The sequence below is a fragment of the Carassius gibelio genome, chromosome A6, assembly GCF_023724105.1.
Source record: "Carassius gibelio isolate Cgi1373 ecotype wild population from Czech Republic chromosome A6, carGib1.2-hapl.c, whole genome shotgun sequence".
NCBI classification, from domain to species: Eukaryota; Metazoa; Chordata; class Actinopteri; order Cypriniformes; family Cyprinidae; genus Carassius; species Carassius gibelio.
In genome coordinates this window covers 12,353,875-12,377,419 of record NC_068376.1, presented here as the reverse complement: position 1 = coordinate 12,377,419, position 23,545 = coordinate 12,353,875, and the positions used below count along the sequence as shown (strand labels likewise).

General features: G+C 37.6%; 1 protein-coding gene and 1 long non-coding RNA gene across 17 annotated transcripts in view; one reads left to right on the top strand and one right to left on the bottom strand.

Moving 5' to 3' along the window:
* LOC128016245 (centrosomal protein of 95 kDa) overlaps positions 1-23,545 on the top strand; it is a 233,500-nt gene that overhangs the window by 104,086 nt on the left and 105,869 nt on the right. The window lies entirely within an intron of this gene.
* LOC128016256 (uncharacterized) lies at positions 1,628-7,977 on the bottom strand. 2 transcript variants are annotated; one of them, XR_008184113.1, is made up of 2 exons: positions 7,339-7,977; positions 1,628-2,763 (listed from the first exon to the last, which is right to left on the bottom strand). It is a non-coding gene; the product is annotated as an uncharacterized LOC128016256 (long non-coding RNA). The 2 variants fall into 2 exon arrangements; XR_008184112.1 differs by lacking the exon at positions 7,339-7,977 and adding an exon at positions 3,411-7,314.

Sequence of the window (23,545 nt, the reverse complement as noted above, 5' to 3'; positions counted from 1 at the left end):
TTTAAATATATGAAACTGTAAATAAGCATTATATGGTTGAAAACACTGAATAGTTTTGATATGCCTAGCTCTCTAATACTAAGATGGTGGCGCGTCCACAAGCAGCGGCTTCTCTCTGTCCCGACAGATCAGTGTTTTCGTGTTTTATGTCTTGTGTGTCGCAGTGTTTTTGTATGTCGTCATAGCGTCTACCTGTCTGTAAGCGCACATACAGTCGTGATTTTCGGCTCAGTGTCGGCAGAACTGCATTTTTACAGTTAAACTCTGCGCATGCAGAACAGCTGCGGGATCTCGGCCTGCTACGGAGGCCTTCACCATCACTGACCCCCATTACTGCATCTCGCCCACAGCAGAGGCGCCACAAGCGGTGTGAGAGGAAGCAGAAGAGGGGTAAGCGCAGAGGTATGCGGGCTAGGCTAACGGCTAACCCACACAAGCGATCTATCCCCACCATCGTATTGGCTAACGTACACTCGTAAAGTTGAGCAATAAACTATGCTCAACTCAGAGGACTGTAAGAGACTGTTGTGTTCCAGACAGCGCTATTCAGCTCGACCAGCTGACGTGCTATCGAGCGGACAGAGCTCTCGTCGCGGGAGGAAAAACCCACGGCGGCGGGCTTTGTGTTTACGTCAATGACACGTGGTGCCGCGATACTTTTGTGATCTGCAAACACTGCTCACTGCGCAAACACTGCTCACCCCTGGTGTAGTTTATGATTATTAAGTGCTGCCCGTTCTATCTGCCGAGGGAATATACTGCTATACTGCTCGGTGTACATCCCCCTGATCAACATCATCTGCAACAGGAACGACGCACTAAATGAACTGTAACAGCACACCAGTGAGCAGCAGACAGCACACCCCGATGCTTTTCTCATCATAGCTGGGGATTTCAACCATGCTGACTTAAAGAGTGTGTTTCCAAAAATACACATATTAGTTCCGGTTCCCAGACGCACTGCCGCCCGGCCCTGGGTGATCTCCTACGCATTGCCTGGGGGTGGCACTCGACGGCCCTGGGTGGACGACACGACACTTTGGGCAGCCGACAGGAGCCCCCCGTTCCCTGCTCCTCCGCATCATGGCGGATGTCAGCAGGCTCTGGCCTCCAGGTGAACGGCGGCGACTCCTCCGCTACATCACGGACAACTCACTCCAGCCCACCGCCCGACTGCTACGCCTGCTTGATGGCACCGCGGGTTCACCCCAGCAATGAGGGATCTTCGGCAGCGCGTCCCTCCTTCCACCCGGGCTTCAGCTCCAATGTAACGGTAAAAACTTCACAATCATGGGAAGGGGGAGGCGGGAACCGGTGGACAATCAAAATGAAACTTTAATTATAAAATAAAGACAAAACAGCGCGGCTGCCCCTCACGGATGACTTGCCTGGCCTGGTCCTCTCTCGTCCTTCACTGTTCATTGCTCCTGTTTTATATCCTTTGTTTTATGGTGTCTCCTTTATCTATACACCTTTTACCTATTTCTTTATTATTCTCAGATAGGTAAGGAAAGTCGACCCTGGACAAAACTATAAGCATTTCAAAAATACTTACATCTTGCTCAGTAGACTTCCCTGTTGTCAGTTCTTGCTTACGGCTCTTAAATTACTACTCTTGCAGACCATAACTTGTCAATAATAAAATACAAGTTTTATTAAAATTAACAAAAGTTATATCAAAGTACAATAGTAAAGTTACAAAATCAAGGTATAATCAGCTGGTATCAGGCGTCGAGGGATACTGTGCTTGTTCAGTATCCGTCCGTCGAGTCTCTCTCTCTGTCTTTTATACCCAGACGTCGAACGCTGGTTCTTCTGATGTCATCACCTGGAGTGCTGCCAACTCCTCTGCCGAGGCTTTCAGTTGTTTACTTCACATTGCTTTAGCCCTTTTCCTCTTCTTTTTCCTCTTAACAGTCGGTGAAATACACCTTAAATACTATATTGTCCATTTATCATAAAAACTATTTCTAATACATAAGTGTTTCTACTCTAAATCAGTCACTACATACATTTCATGCAAGTAAGCAGTTTTCTTAATGTTAGTGAAGTTACACAATACATTTTCCATATAGCATTAATCACAGGGTTACATCTTTGTACTTAAGCAAAAGCATTATTACTACTTAGGTTACAGTACATCTGTATAGCACAATATAACTTTATAGCAAATTAAGCATTAATCAAGACAGTACAATTGCAAAATCATCATCTCCATTAACACCCACTGCTTTGCAATTTTGCTGGCTGATTTCATCCTAACATCTTCAAGCTAAAGTACTGTTCATCATGTTTTTTAAACTTGTTATATTTTGAAAGAATCATATACACAGTGCTATCATGCAACAGTAAGCTGGTATGAAACACATCCATATAGTTTTCAACCCAAACTCGAGCATTCTTTCTTTCCCCTTGCACTCTTTTTTTTCTAATTTCCAGATACAGTAGTATCAGGTGACCAAATCTTTGTGCTCTGCTTGACAGTGCTAAGATAGTGTCCAAATCTTGCTCTCAACAATCGTCCGTTCGTAATTTCATGTACACAAGCCTCAATCTGACGCCCCCAGGGGTCCTCACTCAGAAACGCACAGCTCTTCCCCTCTCTCTGAAATCCTCTTCAGAAGCCAAGAGAGGGGATCTGGCATTCCAGGCATACCTTCTGGTGTGCGAGCCGCTTGTTTGATTCTTAGCACCTTGGGGCGTGAAGGCGGGCTGAGTCAGAGTTAAATCCTCCTTCTCCAGGAATTCCATAAATTTCTCTGCCTATAATAAAAAACAGTTAATCAAGTTTGACCACTTTTATAACTTCAGCTGTAAATTTATTATGCAAGCAGTGCACAAGAATCTAATCCCCTGCTCTCCAATCTGTACCAGTCTTTACGTTTAAAAAGATTGTAAGTTAATTTTTATTGTTTTTTTTATTGTTGTAGTCATTAATCCACATAATGAATGTATTCTTGTAGAAACATTCCTGGCATAAATCCCCCATTACAAAGTTCACTCTTACATCAGTCAGAAATTGACGGCATCTCATACAATTATCTTGCCCAATAACAATCCAGTAATTAAATTTTCTTGTCAATAATTCTCCACTTGGGGCTCTCCTTAATTCCTATTTGAGCATTAAAAGAAATTAAAAGAAGTTTTTTTTTTTTTTTTTTTTTCCAATTTGTGGTCCTTTTGTATTTGTTCTTAATTTACTCAGTTACCTATCATATTAGGTTTCCATAATAAATCATGCATACATTTTCAGAACCAATAACCCACTTAAATGAAGTTCAAAAATAATAAATATAGAAAATAAAAACTTTAAAACATATGTATGTAACCCCCCTTTTTTATTTTAATTTATATTATTATTTTTTATAATATCATATCATATTCACTGTAATAAAAAGACAATTGTTTACCAGAGTTTCCAAAAGGTTGTCACCGTTTCCTAACAAAACAGCAATGCAGGTAGAATCATTCTTAAAGTTATCCATGGTATATCACTCAACTGTTCACCCTTCGTGGCACTCTGTTGAAATGCCATATATTTCAGAAGTAAAGTCTCAGACCTTGTGCACCAGAGGAGTGCTACGTCCGGTCAAGGTCTTTCGATGAATCCCTCTTTCAATGAGCACTTGTTTGTCCTCTTCTTCTCTACTCCTACTAATGCCCAACCACCTGCATGATAATATTATCGACTGTAGAATAACAGATTTTTAATAAACTTCTTATCAGTCCTCCAAGGCCCTTTAGTTCTCACAAAATCAAAATCCCAATGAAAGCTCCTACTAGTAAAATAACATAGAGTATAAATTATCCATTGTCTGTATCCTGAATGTAATTTAATATATTGTCGTCTAGCTACTGTCCAATACAATGGGTACGGAGTCATTCATTTCCCTTTATCTTCTTCAGCATAATTCTCTCTATTATCCATATATATGGGCTCATACAAATAGACTTCTTAAGCCAACATACCATTAATTCCTTAATTAATATCAAATCTACTAAAATAACTATCTAAAGGCATATTTAAATAAGCCTTGTCTTCCTGTAAAGTAATAAACATTCCATAAGCGTCTGTCAATGGTCAAAACCTCTTTGACATCTAGAATGCCACTGATATTAACTGACATTTTATAATTAGGTTTTGATATAGTCATAACATTATGGTATTCTGGGATTTCCTTAGAAATAGAACAAAATAATCTGCTATCCTTTACCTGAAATCTCATCCAAAATACAGGAAAAGGATAGTAAGTGCTTAGCCCGGTATTTTTATATTTAATATTTTTATTTTTATCTTTTATACTCATCCCATCATGAGATTCTCTGTTTTTCATCTAAATTTTTGGGCTTTAATGCTTTCCACAGTAATGCTCTACAAAATATTAGTTCCTGTATCACCAAATAAATAAATAATAAATAATACAAATGAACTGTATTATGATTTGATCTCTTTCAGTTAATTTTCAGTAAGAACATTTTCCCACAAGAGTTCTCAATCCTTTTGAATATAAACTAATTCATTCTGTAGTTTCACCTAACCAATATTAATGTATAATAATATATTAATATTAACCTATGTCAATATATAAACCAATTTATCCATGCAAATGGATCCCATAATTTTTTGTAGTTTCACACATTGTATATTTATTGTCATTATAATATTTTTCACAGTTTCTTTGGAATGCACTTTTAGGATCATACAACCCATATATTACACATCGTTTTATTTAGTTGCAGTAATCTGGGTTTCTTTATTTGGCTTAACACTGTCCTCAGTATTGCTCATGTAACACCCTAATATCTCTCTAGGTCCAATATAGAGTATATGCTGCAGGCGGTGCCAAATCCAAATTCTCTTTATCCGTGAAATGTTACATGGGCTTGACCTTATTCTACATTTCACTAATGTATCTTTCCCCACTGTATATATATATATATATATATATATATATATATATATATATTTTTTTTTTTTATTATTATTATTATTATTTCCTCACATTGGCTACATTCTTGCAATGTTTTTAGCTCCCATGACCCTGAAAAAAAATTACACTATAGTACAGTGGGAAACTTCTGTAACAGTAATCTCCTCAACCACAATCAATTTTGTAGTGAAATCAATTATTGGCCAAATTCCAGTTAAAATCACAACCCCTGTTATACTAATAATACCGTCAGACAAGGTTGTGGTATACAGGCTTGTCGCCAGCGTTGTATTTTCCTGGCCCATTTCTCTCTCTCGTCTAAGTCTTGTAATTTCATCATTCCTGAGAGAAAAATAAGAATAATAATAACACAATAATTCAAACCACCCCCCTTCTGAACCTTTTGTCAATTTACTCACTACTTAATCGTGTGCCAATTCAATGTCAACTGCACATGCTAGAATTTGTGGTTCAGAAGTGGTGGTCATGTTTAAAACAACTTTTAACATTAGTTTAATTCAGACAAGACTGCTGTAACCCCTCCATAATTGGCTTCTTGCCCGGAGATAATACAGCAGCTTGCTGGCTGTTCTGTCTCCATAATGCAATAGGACACACAGAACTCTGCTTCTTTGCACTATTAGTTGAAATTAGTTAAAATGGCAACGCACATTGCTATTTGAGTCATCAGATTCTCCTCGTCTCAAAAAATCAATTCTAGGTGCCATTATTCACTCACCTATATTACTTTATAATAGTGTTTTAGCAACGGTGCCCACAGACCAGATAATTCCAGTTCCCTTATCTGGCCGGCATGCTTTGACCTTCATGTCAAAGCAAGTTTTCAAGCACTCCAGCTCCATTCCCAGACCTTTGGGGTCAACGGGAGCCATTTACTTTGAATGTCATCCATATTTCTCTTAATACGGTATGACCATAGATAATCGACGCCTGATCCCAGCTGTTGTTGATAAGTCATGTTATCAACTTGCAATCTTGAACCTTCAATTTTGCCTTTACTAGAGAAATCAACAAAGGTCTTGTCACAAGACCAAACTTTATGTCTGCCATGTACCAGCAATTTATGGTATTTAATGTAATCGAGACATACATCGCATTTAATCACATATTCCCTGTCCACAAACAATCACAAACTGTTTACTTTACTCCAAGCCGCTGTGTCATTATTACTTCAACTTTAGGGAAACTAATTCTACATTTTTGGCAGTGAACTCACAAAGCTGCTTTAATTTCTCCAGGAGTTTTGTAATCTTGATCTCTCTGTATTTTTGGCATAGTTAGAGGTTTACTAATCTTTTTTGTATTTTTTTATTATTATTATTGCTTTTTAATTCCTCCCTGGATTTGGGGTTGCTTATCGCTAGTGCTTCCCACCACAGTTATTCTTCAAAACTACCACAAACAGCACATATACACCTATGCTATATAACATTTCAGTTTAACAGGTTTAAGCAATCTACCTGTCTGTCTGGCTTTTTCAGGCTCAATATCCTTCGCTATATAATTATCAACGCATCTCGTCCTTAGATTAGTTTAAATTCTAATCACACCTCTCTGGTTATTAATCTCAACCAATTTAACAAGATCATCCTAATCTCATTGATAATTTTCCTGCTTGAGTTAAATTTTCTTGTCCTTGGTTTTTAACCAAGACCAAATTCCTCTTACTCCAGAGACCATTATCTGCTAATTCCACATTGTTTATCAACTATTTAATTATTTTATCATTCTTAGTTATTAAATCTTTAAATGGTTTATTTTTATGTTTATTGTCTAACCTGATCCAGACGTGATCTCCTACTCGGCAAAAGTCTTCTGGCTGGTCTTTTGACGTTTGATCTCTGTAAGATTAATATAAAACATTAAATCTTCCATATATTCATCCCCTCTATCATGATTACAACTGGCCCGTTTCCAGCTTTTTATAATCCCTATAGATCTCTCAGCTGTTGCGTTTGACTCTGGGCAATATCTTATAGTTTTAATTGAACTGATATGTTTTTAGTTACAAAGTCTTCAAACTGTTCTCCTATAAAATATGTGCCATTGTCAACCCTAATTTTTTTCTGGCCGGCCCCAAGCTACCAGTAATTTATTGACATCTTTAATAATTGCATTTGCTTTTGTCTCTTTTAAAGGCTTTCCCAAAATTTGGCTCGTAAAGCCATCTACTACCATCAATAGATATTAATTACAATCTTTAGACCTCGGGATCAAAGGTCCAGCGATGTCCAAAGATCATTCCTGGTTAACTCTGTCTGGTATAATACCTCCAAATATGGTATAATACCTAGGAATATCCTGGCTGATTTATCACTGTAACATAAAAAATCACTTATTATTTTTTGTATATCTTGCCAAAATGTTGCATGTTCAATTTGCTTACCTTTTGACTTGGTGTAACCGTTGTCAGTCCAGATTTGCAAATTGTCAATAATTCCTGTTGCAACTGCAATCCGTCACTATTATGGCCTGTAAATATCCAAGTTTTTCAGTGTTTTCAAAGCCTGGAACACTGCCATGAGCTCTGCGTACTGTCCTGTGCCTTGCACTACTCCCTCTTTTGAAGCTATGACCTTGTTGCTCTGTTTCAGAATCAAAAGCCCAGTGAGCTTCCTTGTCTGCAGCCGTTTTTGAGCCATCTGTGAAAACAACTGTATTTTTATAAAGCTCTAATTTCTTTTTCTGTCATTTTTTAAGTTCTTTTTGTCTGATTTTCATATCTGGATCTAGAAGCATTTCCCATCTCTGCCATCAGCTATTAAGCGCACGGTCATCCTTTACATTGTTTTGGAGAGATGAGCTACTAGATACTGCTGTTTTCATGTTAACAAATATTATTTGGCCCCTTGCCAGGCCTTTCAACTCGGAAATATCGTTTTCTAAGTGCTGCCAGCTGCTTCTTCACACCAGTAAATTTAAGTGGTTCTTGGATCTCCCAGCTTCCAGTCATAATTTTAACAGGTATGTTACTTGTCTTTACTCTTACTATTAATTGGTAACCTGTTTCGTCTGTTTCCGAGTCAGCCTCTAAATTTTTCTCATCATTTCTTCCTTCCAGCTGTCCTGAGTTTAATATAGCTGTTTTAATTTCTATCAACGATTCTTCAGTTTTTTTTTTTTTTTTTCATTTCAATTGTCCACCTTTGATAGTCTCATAAATAAGTTTAGACATCTGACTAAAGCGAGGGATTAAGTCTCTATAACATAACCCGGTAACCCCATTGTTTGCTGGCTCTGTCTAACTGTTTTTGGGGTCTCAAGTTGATTTACTCTGACTTTCATTGACTAAGTAACCACTCTGTTACATGCTGAAATCCAAAATCCCAAAAATTAAACTATAGCTATCAGTCATTAATTTTTTCTTTTTTCTATTTATTTTCAAACCTGCCTCCGCAAGTCGTTTCAACAATTCTGTTCCAAGGTTTATGTGTTCTCGTTATCCATTTGACACAATTACTATGTTGTCTATATAAAGTTCAACGTCTAAATCTTTCAGCATTTCACACCTTAGCCTACCAATTGAAAAGTTTTAGGCGAGTTTTAATAACCCATCAACAAACGTCGGTAAATCAATTTTCGAATAAAAACGTCCATCTCGTATTTTGTTTAACTGTATCTTACGCGTTAATTACATAACGTTTATCCGGTCTTGTTAAACGATTCAAAGCCTCAAAGTTTGTAAGAAATCTATATGTCCCGTTCGGTTTCACAGCTAACTGGATTTGCCAGTTAGTAATAGCTCTTTTAACTTGTTTTATAACTCCCTGTTCTTCAAGCTCTTTTATGGTTAAAGTTAGTTCAGCCATTCCGTTTTTATTCATTGGGTATCTCCTTTGTGGTTTATGAATTCCACTCTCAATAACATGTGCAAACGTATCATTTACTTTGCCGCAGTCATTTTTGCTCCGTACATATGAAGTTTTACATAGCTCTGACATTAACTGGTCCTTAGCCCATTGTGAACCTTTAATTTCATTTCAGATTCTTCTTAATTCTTGCTCATAATTAACCGGCTTTAATCTTAAAACCTTTTTCAGATCTTTTGCTGCTAATAAATTTTCAGAACTTCTAATCACAGTAATTCCATATCATTCACCTGTTTTTTTTTCCATTCTAACTTGTCCGTCATTTGTTAGTACCTGTATCGTACTATTTATCTCTAAAGGCTCAGTTGACATTCATGCATGTGTCAATCAAATAGTACTCTGTTCCATGAATATTAATATATACATTTTCATTTTCTTCTTTAACTTTTGGGTCACACAGTCTCTGTTTCAACTGGCCAGCTAACCTTCATTCTGTATCAGAGTTGACTCGCTCCTTCTTAGTTTTACATGTTTCCTCGTCATTCAATTTAGAGCGTTTTTCCATCTTTTGATTTACCTTAGTCCTCCTAATCTTTTTTCCGTTTTGATTTTTATTCTTAAGGTCTTCAATTATATTAGTTCGTTCTGCGGGGGTCATATTTTCCCATTTTTCACTTCTGTGAAGTTTTCTCCCTCCCTGTGCATACAGGTTTCCTTTTTTTTTCTGTCTGAGACGTCTGTCTATTTCCAGTGAACTGGTTAACCTTCCTTGTTTCACCGTAATATCCTGCTTCATATTTATTTATGTATTTTATTATTATTATTATTTATTTTTAAATCTTTCTGGCCTTTGGAATTTATTGTTATTATAATTATTTTTAAACTGTAACCCTTAAGCTTGTTTATTTTGCGATGTAAATTTCCTCATGGTTTTAACATGTTTTGTACCAAGATCATACTCAGCTAGTTTTTCTTCTGTTTTTCTCTAGTCGCATTATTCATCAGGGTAACTAAATTACGCCTACATGCCTCAGCAACGGAACTTTGTCAGCATTAGGGATCTCCTGTTCTATAGAAAGCCAAATTTCTAATAAAGTTATATGCTCTTTTCTGGGCATTAATGAGGGTTTTTGTCCATTCTTTAATTTTGTCATCTATACCTGTCAAATTCCTCAACTTATCCAAACCCTCTGAGGATATGAGTTGATCTGTACTAACCTCGTAGCGGCATCTCGGCGCAGCTGCATATTCTCAGCCGCTTTCATTAGGCTATCTGTTCTGTAGCCTATATGCACTCTGGTCTTCGTGCGACTTCTTATTTCCTACCTGTTTTCTAACTGCTTCTGTTAATTGTAATTCCAGCAATTTCGCATGTACACTATTCTGGTTTTCTTCAGTTTCTTGTGGAGTTACTGTACAACTTCAATTGTCTGTAAGAAGTTGTAAATCCAGGAGTTGCTCGCCGATCCTGACTGTTTGTCCTTGCTTTGCGACCTGACCATCACTACCCTAATTAATTCTGTCCTTCAGTCCTATTACTGCCGCCCATTTTAATATTTCTATTACTTTTTCCAGATTTTTATTTCTGATTGAACTAGGCTTTTTCCAGTTCTTTAACTATTTTTCTATTAATTGGTTTGTCACTTTGTTATTCCATCTGGCCTCTTCTTTTATTCCGCAGTCTAGATTCTTTGTAAATATATTCTGTTTCTCTACTTTCACTTCTCTTCAAAATTATCTTCAAAATATAGTGAAGAATCTGACCTGTCTGAGTCATATACAACTCCGACACCTCGGATTCATCTTCAGACTCTGCCTGACGCTGTTGTTGTTGTTTTTTTCTGTCCCCTGCAGGACCATTCCCGACGGCTGAGAGAATCCTGGCTGGTTGTTGTCCTCCCTTTTCTCAATAATTTTTTCAAGTTCATCCTGATTTATGTTAGTCAATAATAAATTTATGGTCAATTGACCTTCCTGTGACATATCTGTAATTCCCAATAGTATGCCTTCTAATACTGAATTAACCGGGTGTTTAAATTGTCCTGTTTCCATTAAAGTCATATGTATTTAATTTCTTGTCTGTGTAGTGTTTCTTTTATTACTGCTGTTGTTGTTAATATCCTGGCCTCTAACCAGGACCGTTCTGCACTACAGAATTAGTCTCTGTAATCAGTCATTACTGTATGCGCTACATAATTCCGCTGCGGACGCCCAGAGGTTATTCTCACTGTCACTGTGTGTTGCGGTCCGAGCTGGGCTCTCATACTTTCAATCTCCTGGAATGCCTGTTTACCTAATTTATTGAAAATTGACCCAGCTATTCCAGAGCAAGTTAATATTTGTTTATTTCCATTTAGTATTACAACGCCCTCTTCAATTCTTTCGATTAAACTGTCTCTAATAAGTAGTCTTATTCTGCCTATTTGTAGCTCGTATCATTCTGGTATTAGGGTGTTTCTATGAGCAATGATAATAACACTATTGGTGGGAAGCCAAAGTAGTAATTCTCCTGGGTCCGTTACCTGGATGGATGTCTCCGCCTGTAAGGCTAGTTTCTGCCATCCTAATACATGAGAATCGCCTCATGTATATTCTTGAATAAAAATATTGCTGGATTTTTCTTTAGCTTTTGCTGCCATAGCTTAGCCTCTTTAATATGACTCTACTTAGCAGTTTCTTTCGCCTTGTTATAGGCCTGTTACTGTTATCTTCACTCTTTATTTCTTATGTGCACATTTAACCCTTTCTGGGCTGCCCTCTCTGGGCTATTTAACATTAAGCTTCTACCCTTTCTGGGCTATTTAACAGTAAGCTTCTACCCTTTCTGGGCTGTATTCATAACAGTATGCTTTTACCCTTTCTGGGCTGTATTCATAACAGTAAGCTTCTACCCTTTCTGGGCTGTATCCATAACAGTAAGCTTCTACCCTTTCTGGGCTGTATTCATAACAGTAAGCTTTTACCCTTTCTGGGCTGTATTCATAACAGTAAGCTTTTACCCTTTCTGGGCTGTATTCATAACAGTAAGCTTCTACCCTTTCTGGGCTGTATTCATAACAGTAAGCTTTTACCCTTTCTGGGCTGTATTCATAACAGTAAGCTTCTACCCTTTCTGGGCTGTATTCATAGCAGTAAGCTTCTACCCTTTCTGGGCTGTATTCGCAAATACTGGTCCACCCTTTCTGGGTGTTTCGTCTATTTCCACCCTTTCGGGGCTTTTTCACCGCTTAGTCGTCTTTTTATGTAGTAATTTATAATAGTAAACTATGCTTACTCTATTAGCCAAGCGCTCAATTGTCTAATTCTGGCCAGTAATTAGACAATTAAAGCACGTTGGGCGCCATGTTTTTTGGTGTCTCCTTTATCTATACACCTTTTACCTATTTCTTTATTATTCTCAGGTAGGTAAGGAAAGTCGACCCTGGACAAAACTATAAGCATTTCAAAAATACTTACATCTTGCTCAGTAGACTTCCCTGTGGTCAGTTCTTGCTTACGGCTCTTAAATTACTACTCTTGCAGACCATAACTTGTCAATAATAAAATACAAGTTTTATTAAAATTAACAAAAGTTATATCAAAGTACAATAGTAAAGTTACAAAATCAAGGTATAATCAGCTGGTATCAGGCGTCGAGGGATACTGTGCTTGTTCAGTATCCGTCCGTCGAGTCTCTCTCTCTGTCTTTTATACCCAGACGTCGAACGCTGGTTCTTCTGATGTCATCACCGGGAGTGCTGCCAACTCCTCTGCCGAGGCTTTCAGTTGTTTACTTCACATTGCTTTAGCCCTTTTCCTCTTTTTTTTCCTCTTAACAGTCGGTGAAATACACCTTAAATACTATATTGTCCATTTATCATAAAAACTATTTCTAATACATAAGTGTTTCTACTCTAAATCAGTCACTACATACATTTCATGCAAGTAAGCAGTTTTCTTAATGTTAGTGAAGTTACACAATACATTTTCCATATAGCATTAATCACAGGGTTACATCTTTGTACTTAAGCAAAAGCATTATTACTACTTAGGTTACAGTACATCTGTATAGCACAATATAACTTTATAGCAAATTAAGCATTAATCAAGACAGTACAATTGCAAAATCATCATCTCCATTAACACCTTCCATCTCATCCGTGGGACTCGAGACCGGTGGGTCGAGCAGTTGTCGCTCATTTCCAATCACTCCACCGGTCTCGCTCCATTCCCACGGCTCTCGGCCCCGCCCCACTCGCCACAAAAATATTTACCCTAATAGGTAAAAGTTAGTAATAAATGAAGGCACCCTAAAAATGTCAAAGGTCAGATGTTAAAAGCATATTTTGTCAAATTATTTTAGTTATTTTAGGAAGTTTGGAAAATTATTTTTAGTTTCTGATTTTCCCATGTTCTGTGTCTACCAGTGTAATTTTCCTGTGTGATTTTAACTTTAACATCGATAATTTAAATGATACAAGCACATGTGAATGTATGTCTTGTCTTGAAAGTTTTGGTATGCAGCAGTTTGTGCCTAATTTTTCTAAATGGCACATTCTTGTACTCATTTGTTTTGGCATAACTGCACTGTTTCTCTGATTTGTCCATATTAGCTCATATCCTGTCATCTGTCTTATGTTAAACTAGCAGGATTCAAGGTAAATCTGTCACTCTATCTAATTTTGTAATATTTAGAACATTGATACGTCTACTTTTGCTGACTAAATTTTATACGGTTGATATGCTGGTTTCCTACTGTCATAATGGACTTGAGATTTTGGATGTCTTATCCTGTTAAAACACAGGCTCTCTTTTACTCACTCTGCTCCTTAGTTTACTCCTGAACTGCAGCAACTTAAAACTAAAGGCCATCGACTGGAGTGCCTGCATACCAAATCCAGTCTTACTATTCACAAATAAATGCTTGTTGACCACATCCAATGCTACAAGCATGCCTTGTCTAAAGTTTAATTTAACATTTATTCAAAATTATTTGGGGCTAGTGGTAATAAATCCTTGATGACCATCTTACTTTCTGCCAACAAATATTTAGGCCTATTCCACCATTCAGACTTTTATTATCTGTTTTGAGTCTAATATTGAAAAGATCCAAAGAGCAGTTACCTTTAAATAACTCAAGCTGCGGTTCCCTTTATCCAGTTTTTCTTGTGCCTTTACACTCATTTCTACTTTGTCTACCGACTGCTGAAGATATATTTTGTCTTATCTGGAAATACAAATCTATCACTTGTCAGCTCAACCCTCTTTCAATTCACTTAGTCAAAACTGTTTACCATCTTTGTCCTCTTTAATGACCAAAATTTTACACGTAATATACTACTTTGTCCCCTTGACTTTATTTCTTGACAGGTTAGCTTTTGTTGGCATTACTGTCTTGGTTTAAATTTGTACTCTTTATAGTTTTACTTACAAACTTGACACTGTACAAATTGTGAGTAAAAAAGGAATGGAATAATTTACAAATCTCAAACTTATATTTTATTCACAATAGAATATAGATAACATATCAAATGTTGAAAGTGAGACATTTTGAAATGTTTTGCCAAATATTGGCTCATTTTGGATTTCATGAGAGCTACGCAAACCAAAACAGTTGGGACAGGTAGCAGTAAGAGGTCGGAAAAGTTGATGTAAATATAAGGAACAGCTGGAGGACCAATTTGCAACTTATTAGGTCAATTGGCAACATGATTGGGTATAAAATTATACTCTCAGAGTGGCAGTGTCTCTCAGAAGTCAAGATGGGCAGAGGATCATAAATCCCCCAATGCTGCAGCGAAAAATAGTGGAATAATATCAGAAAGGAGTTTCTCAGAGAAAAATTGCAAAGATTTTGAAGTTATCATCATCTACAGTGCATAATATCATCCAAAGATTCAGAGAATCTGGAACAATTCAGAATCTGAAACCCTCTGTGCGTAAGGGTCAAAGCTAGAAAACCATACTGGATGCCTGTGATCTTCAGACCCTTAGACGGCACTGCATCACATACAGGAATGCTACTGTAATGGAAATCACAACATGGACTCAGGAATACTTCCAGAAAACATTGTCGTTGAACACAATCCACCGTGCCATTCACCTTTGCCGGCTTAAAATCTATAGGTAAAAAAAGAAGCCATATTTAAACATGATCCAAAAGCCCAGGCATTTTCTCTGGGCCAAGGCTCATTTAAAATGGACTGTGGCAAAGTGGAAAAATGTTCTGTGATCAGACGGATCAAAATATGAAGTTCTTTTTGGAAAACTGGGACACACCGTGTCATTCGAACTAAAGATGACCCAAGTTGTTATCAGCACTCAGTTCAGAAGCTTGCATCTCTGATGGTATAGGGTTGCATGAGTGCGTGTGGCACGGGCAGCATACACATCTGGAATGGCACCATCAATGATGTAAGTTATATCCAAGCTCTAGAACAACATATGCTCCCATCCATACATCGTCGCTTTAGAGAGAAAACCTTGTATTTTCCAACATGACAATGCCAGACCACATACTGAATTAATTACAACATCATGGCTGCGTAAGAGAAGGATGATCCAGGTACAGAAATAGCCAGCATGCATTCCAGATCTGTCAAGTCACCTTTATTTATATAGCACTTTAAACAAAATACATTGCGTCAAAACAACTTAACAACATTCATTAGGAACAGTGCGTCAATAATGCAAAATGACAATTAAAGGCAGTTCATCATTGAAATTTAAAATCAACTTATTTTTCCCTTAAAATTATACATTTTCTCAGCTTAAACATTTGATATGTCATCTGTGTTGTATTCTGAATAAAATTTTCCACATCATTGCATTCTGTTTTTATTCACAATTTGTACAGTGTCCCAACTTTTTTGGAATGGGGTGTTTAGTTGTACTCAGTTAATCCAAATTTTACAATTCCTACCAAAACTATCTAAAGTTAACACTGGTGTTAACCTCGGGGTTCTGTTGTGGGCTATATTTTATTTATTATATATTTACTTCCTCTGTCATATTTTTAGGAAATCTGGTATCCATTTTCATTGCTACACTAATGACAACCAGCTTACTCTCATGGCCTTGAGTTCCTTCCCTCCACCTTTGTTGGTCTGTTAAGCTGAAATTAAAGACTGGCTTTCAACTAATTACTTAAACATAATAGTTGTAAAACTGAAGTCCTCCTTACAGGATTTTCCTCCTGGGGACGCCAATGACACCACCCCTAGCATATATTTTTTTTTCTGATAAGCATTTTTGTTTGTACACATAAGAGTAATGCACCATTCAAATCTGTAAAAGCTCTACTTTTATTTATGTACACTCACAATAACCACAAAACATTGTGTTTTTGTTAAATAAAGAAAATAGACAGGGTGTGCTTTCAGCATTCCCAGTCTCGACGTATATCCCACTGAAACATGTCAGTAAAATCAACCAAGACTCTGTGAACACCTGACATGCAGACGTGAGAAATATATCTATGGAAAGCTTGACGTCGACTTTTAAATTAAGTCAAAACAATAAAAAAACCTATTCTTAGTTTATGTAAACAATATATAACTAAGGACAGGTAAAGTTTTTCCTTCCCACTTCATTATTTGATTATCATGATAAGGGGGATGTAGCTCAGTGGGAGAGCGCATGTTTTTCTACACTTTGTCCCCAAAGGTGTGGCCTAATGGCCTAGTTTGATTCCTATTCCTAAGGTTGTGGGTTCAAGTCTTGGGCCGGCGATACCACGACTGAGGTGCCCTTGAGCAAAGCACTGAACCCCCAACTGTTCCCGGGTGCCGCAGCATAAATGGCTGCCCACTGCTCCGGGTGTGTGTGTTCACAGTGTGTGTGTTTGTGTCCACTGCTGTGTTCGTGCATTTTGGATGGGTTAAAGGGGGGGGGGGGGTGAAATGCTACTTCATGCATACTGAGTTTTTTACACTGTTAAAGAGTTGGATTCCCATGCTAAACATGGACAAAGTTTCAAAAATTAAGTTGTACGTTTGAAGGATACTCCTTTTTTTGTTTGTGTTTTTTTCCAGTATGGGTCTGTGTGACGTTAGATGGAGCGGAATTTACTTATATGGGTCCTAAGGGCACTTCTCCCGGAAGAGCGCTTGCTCCCATAGAGCAGAGCAGAGACATTCACTGATCAGAGCGCGAGACCGAAATGTCACAAAAAAAGTGTGTTTTTGGTTGCCAGGGAAAGACAACCCTGCACAGATTACCAAAAAAAAAAAAAAAAACACCATTAAGGGAACAGTGGATGGAGTTTATTTTTACAGAGCATCAACGAGTTGTGAAAGTGTTTTTGTTTGTTCCCTGCATTTCGAAGATGCTTGTTTTACAAACAAGGCCCAGTTTGATGCCGGATTTGCATATCATTTATTTCTTAAGGATAATAAAGTCCCAACGAAAAAGGGTCATGACCGTGTGTTGGAACCGCAGGCGGTGAGTAAAACTGCTTCAAATATCTCTGTGTTGTTAACTTGGCTATCGACGCGTAAGCACATCAAGTAAACAACATGCGATGTTGTCATCAAACTGCACTTTCCACATGTACACCTTAAAAAAAAAAAAGAAGAAGAAAAAAAAGACGACATAGTGGAACTTAGTCATTTTCCAAAACCGCTAAGCAAATATATACAGTTTCAATACATACCACATAGAGACGTCCTGCTGTAGTCGTTGCTGCTGCTGCTCTTGTTAAATTTCAGCCTCTGGATCTGATTCTGGATCATAAATATATGGCTGAAACTGACTGTTAGCCATGGTGTGTTTTGGATGATGTTTTTTTCCTCACGGTAATGTCACAGTTTCCAGATGCTCTCAACGCAAAAGCCTACTTGCGCTCGTGATTCTTTATCTCCGCCCACACGTCACGCCTCCAGCCACTCGTTTTTTTCCGGGAAAAATTATACAGACTATCTTTCTCTTATAAATATAATAAAACTAAAGACTTTTTGGAGTTAAGAAGGATGCAGTACTACTCTATAGGTACTCAAGATTAACAGGATATTGAGTGAAAACGAGCATTTCACCCCCCCTTTAAATGCAGAGTGCAAATTCTAAATATGGGTCACCATACTTGGCTGTATGTCACGTCACTTTCACTTTTGTCACTTCATTATTTCATTATTTGTTGGTGCGGGACACACCCACAAGCTATTCACAGGATAAATAGTTTGGTGATCAAGGGGCAAGGAACTCGACCGGAAGTTGAAGTCGGGTGGGGGCTGCCATCTTTTAGCAGAACTTCACTTGCGTTAGCATTCCCATTGACTCCCATTCATTTTGGCGTCACTTCGACAGCGAATAACTTTACATCTGAGGCGTTTAAAGACTCTGTTTGTCCATTATTTATTTCTAAAGATACACGACAATGTATAAAGGGCTCCATTACCTTCTATGTTACATTATGGCCCCGTATAAACAGTTTTTGTAAAAAATAGGCTAACGATTGCGTCATAACCACTCCACTCTCTGTCGCATTACCGTACAGACAGGAGGAGAAGCTCGCAGGCAATTAACTTAATATGGCGTACTGGCGTTACATTTGAAAATACTATACAAAATAATTAATCAGAATACTTAATCCTGCTCACTCACGACAAAGAACTCCCCGCTCAAGCTCGCCGTCTCTGCAAGATTAACGATGGCAGTTTGCACGCACAGCTACTAGAAGATTTACATCTGTCAGACAGGTTGCTGACGTCGTCAAGCTTCGTTTGAGTCTGCGCGTCAGAAACAGAAGTGCTAAAAAACGCTAAAACTGGGCTTCATTTGTCTCAATTGAGTTCCAATGGGGTCGCTGTGTCCATTTCTTTTACTGTCTATGTTGGTGATTCACCTACGATGCACTCTACCCCCTTTCTTGATAGTGTGCTCTTCTTTGTTTTCTCTGGACTCCATTTCCCATAACCCCTGCCTAGGAACTCATTATCACACTACACCAGGTTTCCATCAGTAACACTATAAAGGTTGCACTCATCCATACACATATTATTGTTTAGCCTGTCTCCTGTTCCTTGTCTCTGTGTTTCCTTGCCTTGCCGCCTTGCTATTTGACCTTGGACTGTTTATCGGATTACCCTTTTGTCTCACCCTGGATTGTACCTGTTTACTGGTGTTTGACCTTGACCTTGTCCTTGTTTTGACCACGTTCTTGTTAAATTAAAGCTGCATTTGAATCCTCAACTCTGTTGTCACGACTCCCTTGTTACACCCCCCTCCCCTCGCCCTCCCCTGTGCAATGCCATAAAAAATAAGTTTACACCGTTTCTTTGACTTTTCTACGTATTTGTAAGATGGCAAGCTATTCAGACGAGGAAGCTCTTCAGCTGATTTTGGACAGTGAGGAAGAATTGTCCTTTTCATCATTAAGTGCATCGCTGTCCATATGGGCAATATTGACCTGTAGCCTAAATGATTAACTAACAATCTGGTCCACAATGTTTATTTATTTATTTTATTTTTTTTTTGAAGCCCAATTCTACAAGAAAGGTTCTACAAGAATTCTACAAGAAACTTACTGAAAAAGTGTTGGTGCTTAAAGTGTTTCATTGAGCTGAAATAAGATAAATTAAATAAAAAGAAACATCTAATGGCTCAATGTCTTATGGTCTATCCTCCATTGCAGTCACATGCCCCTCAGATAGCCACCTCCTGTACTTTGGCCTTCTTGATATTTGGCCTTGGCTAAACCAGCTGGCCACACTCTCTCTAACAGCCAAATCCCTTAGACTTGACCCATCTACACTGATTCTTATCAGATCTTCCACTGTGTCTGAATGAAGGGATGCTCTAGTGTCTAATTTGAAAAGCTAAACAGTCCCTAAACAGCTATTAAAATTCAGTTCAGTTTTGTATGTAATAGCAAAGTTATTATATTATGTTTTAAATTAATTTAGAAAACCGTTTGGAGTGAGCCTATTTTTGATCAATTAAGCCTTCTCAAATCATCACAACTTGCCTAAAATAAAATCTATAGATGTAAAACAGTTCAAGCATATAACAATGTTTAAACTTTAGACCCAGATAAAGATGCGCAATATCCAGTAGTTTGTGTGGAGACGCTCCAGGACATGAAGACATCAGCATGATCACTTGGATTTTTTTCAGTGGATACGCCGTCATTTTTGTTTATAAAGGTAAGAATAATACATCATTCATAACTGCAAAGGGTCAACTTTTATTTGTGTGCATTCACAATATCAACAAAACATTGCGCTTTCTGCCATGTTGTCTTTAACAGGAGTACAAAAATGAACCGAAATTCAGTGAAAACATGCCTCACAGACATAAATTTATCTATATAAAGCTTTAAATGACTACTTAACAAAACACAAATCTAAAACAAAAACTCTTTCATTGTAATTCTAATCTGTAAGGATGCACTTCTTTCCAAAGGCGCGCCTAATGAGATGGCGAGCCAGGATCAGCAACTTCATCCTTGCGACACAGACTCAGAAAAAAACTAGTTTATTAATAAATAATTCAAAGATCTCCTTACTATTTCCCCCTGTCACATTTACCATAATTCCTCAAATAAAAGCCAGGGCCTTTATTTACCTGAACTGCAGAAGGTAACAGGCTTTTATTTAAAGCAGGCTTTTATTAGAGGCAGGCCTTTATTTGTAATTCCATCTGTTTGATAATTAATTGTTTTAAATAACCCATTTTAAATTAAAAGCGATAGTGTTCCAAAGGACAGAGATCATAACATTAGCACAGAATCAGTTTAGAATCAATCACCAAAAGAATCAGTTCGGTTCAGACGCTCTCTGTCAGTCTGCGTCACACGCAGGGGCGTAGCAGCCATTTTAAAAGTGGGGGGGACAGCTGTATGGTGATTTGACCCAAAGCTGATGTTCATAATAAATTCTAAATAGAATACCAATTGGCATTTTACTTTTTCAAATTTGGGAACATGACATGATAGCTTACAGGAACCTATTTTCATACTCAAAATTTAAAAATACTGCAAGGACTTTGAGACCAATGGGAGACCATCTATAATTTATTTTTATTTTTTATGAAATAAAGATATTTTATGATATTTACAATATTTCAGTTGCACTACATTTGAACAATAACTTTTTTAACAGTTGGACAAAAACAGGTGTTAAATGAGTATACAGATTAGATCTACAGTAATTTTATACAAACATACATTTTATGAAAAATATGAGACCGATGATCTGTGAAAAAATCAAGCTCCTCTGGCTCCTCCCAGTGCTCCTATTGCCATTTGCAGAAATACATCACTCCCGGTAAAAAAACAACCAATCAGAGCTGCGGTCCGTAACTTTGTGTGTTTTCAAAATAAAGAAAAATGTATATAATAAGCGAGTACACCATGAATCCATTTTCCAAACCGTGTTTTTGGCTTGTCCTGAATCACTAGGGTGCACCTATAATAAGTGTTTATATTCGGACTATTTTAGATTGCTTCGGGGTAACGCGGCGGAGTAACCCAGTACCTTTGTGATTCTTCATAGACATAAACAGAGAGAAGTAGTTCCGGCTATGATGTTCTTCCGCAAGACGCAAGCAGTTCTGTTTATTAACCGCTAGAGCGTCAAAAGTTCCCTACCGCAGATTTAAGATAGTCAATCTGCTTTTTTTTTTATACAAATCTCACCTGTACACATTCTGGAGAGGTTGAGCAACTGACCCCTCTCTCTGCCAGTGACGTCACAGCCTGCCTTTCCTACAGACTAGTTAGGACATAAAGTAACAGTTATGAATTAAAAGAATAAAATTTGATAAAGTATTTTAAGATATTCGTTGCAAAACAAATATGATTTATTGTGAAATGATAATTTTACTCCGCGAGCAGCACGTAGACAAACAAAAGACAGCAGAAACCAATAACATTGTTACGTCTTATTTAGCAGACGCTTTTATCCAAAGTGACAATTAGGAGAGCATTTAACATACTGAATCCGGCGCGACGTGACGAGGTCCATACGGGTTCAATAGGTTAAATCATAACATGAAAACTTTATCGCGCGATTCGTGTCATCGCGACATACTGTAACATACTTACAGTGTGTGTTTGAAAAAAGGATGTAATCGTCCTTTGCTTTTTTCTGGGGTGCATTTTATCCCAGACGGCCTAATAGCAAAGTGAACGAACGAACGAAAATTCAGAAGAGCAACAAGAGATTTGAAGCTCATAGCAGACGCGCCCAGGAGATGATTCGCTCTGTGATTGGCTGAATGTTACTTCACTCAAATCTAAGTAACAAATCAGAGAACACTACAGGAAATATTCACGCTGGATCCTAAAAAAAAAAAAAAAAAAAATTAGCAGGGGTCAGAATCACCTGTTTCTAAAAGTGCGGGGGACGTGTCCCCCCCGGTTGCTACGCCCCTGGTCACACGGAATCACGCATGCGCAGTATCATCAGCTCCTCGGTTCTCGAATTGTACGTGTCTGACAGAAACGGTTCTCGGTTCAGTGTACTGGTGATCCAAAAACCGAGGGCAACCGTTCTTGACTCGAGAATGATAAACGCTCCGGCAGTGGGCGTGTACGTTAGTTTTCTGGTTCTGCTGCACAAATTTTCCCCCGGCCTTTATTTAAGACCAGCCTTTATTTGTCCGTGTTCACCAAGCCCCCTGGCCAATATAAGAGGCCTAGTGTTTATTTGACTACCGGTTTTTATTTGAGGAATTACGGTGTGTCATTTACTTTTGCTGGTGCTTTGAGGCAAGCCTTAAGCCTATTGTTTGTATTTGAACCCAGAAATGTTCAGCTGTGCTGCTGCTGCGGGCCACTAAACATTGTCAGGTCACTTTGGACAGTCACGGTATCACGGTGTCGTGTTGTTTTCACAAGCGTGGAATTTTTTTTTAAATTGGCTCGAAGCCCAGCTCGAGTGGCAGTAAAAAAAAAAAAAAAAAAAAAAGGTTGGGGCCCATAGGGCTCAGGCTAACATGCAGAGCTCAAGTGTCGGTTGTTGAACCATAGGGGGACTTTCAGAGCCACAGAATTTTTTTTTTTTTTTTTTTCGCACCATTGAGAAATTAGGTCGCACTCTAGAGTCCTAAACCAAACCGAGATGTCTACACCATGCCAGTTCGATACGAATACATTTATTGTTCCACCCCTATTGTATACGTATAGTAAATTAAGCTCATGGGGAACTGTATATAAATAATTAGAATTATGATTAATTACAATTATTTATTTGAGCTGCCAGTAGTAACTGTAGCAGAATTAAATTGCCACCAACTAATCTTTTTGTGCAATTTCATATTATTAGTTTTAGTCACATTTTAGTCATCTGAAATGTTTTAGTCTTAGTCTAGTTTTAGTCGACTAAATATCATAAGAGTGTTAGTCTTAGTCTAGTCTTAAGTCTTTTAGTCTTAGTCTAGTTTTTTTTTTAGTAGAACAAAGTCCAACTTAGTTGACTTGACTAAATGTTTCCATCAGTCTGTTATGGAATGGTATTTATAAAATAAACATAAGGCCTGCTCTCAATGAAAAATATACATGCTCTCTGAAAAAGAAATGCATTCGTCCTGAATGATATGCAATGCATATGACATTCTTTCAAGATGAAGTACAGTATTATTAAAAAATAGACAACCACCTATATTATATTTGTATTGTATGTTCATTCTATTTCTTTATTTGTGATATTTACACAAAGTTTAAATTTTAAGTTTGTTTTTGTTCATTAAAAATAGCATAGTCATATCCAGAGGCTGCATAGTCTTCACTGTAAAATAAAATACACAAACCAAAATGTATTCAGACACCTTCAATGTTTCTTACAATATCACAGTTTATTTGCTGTA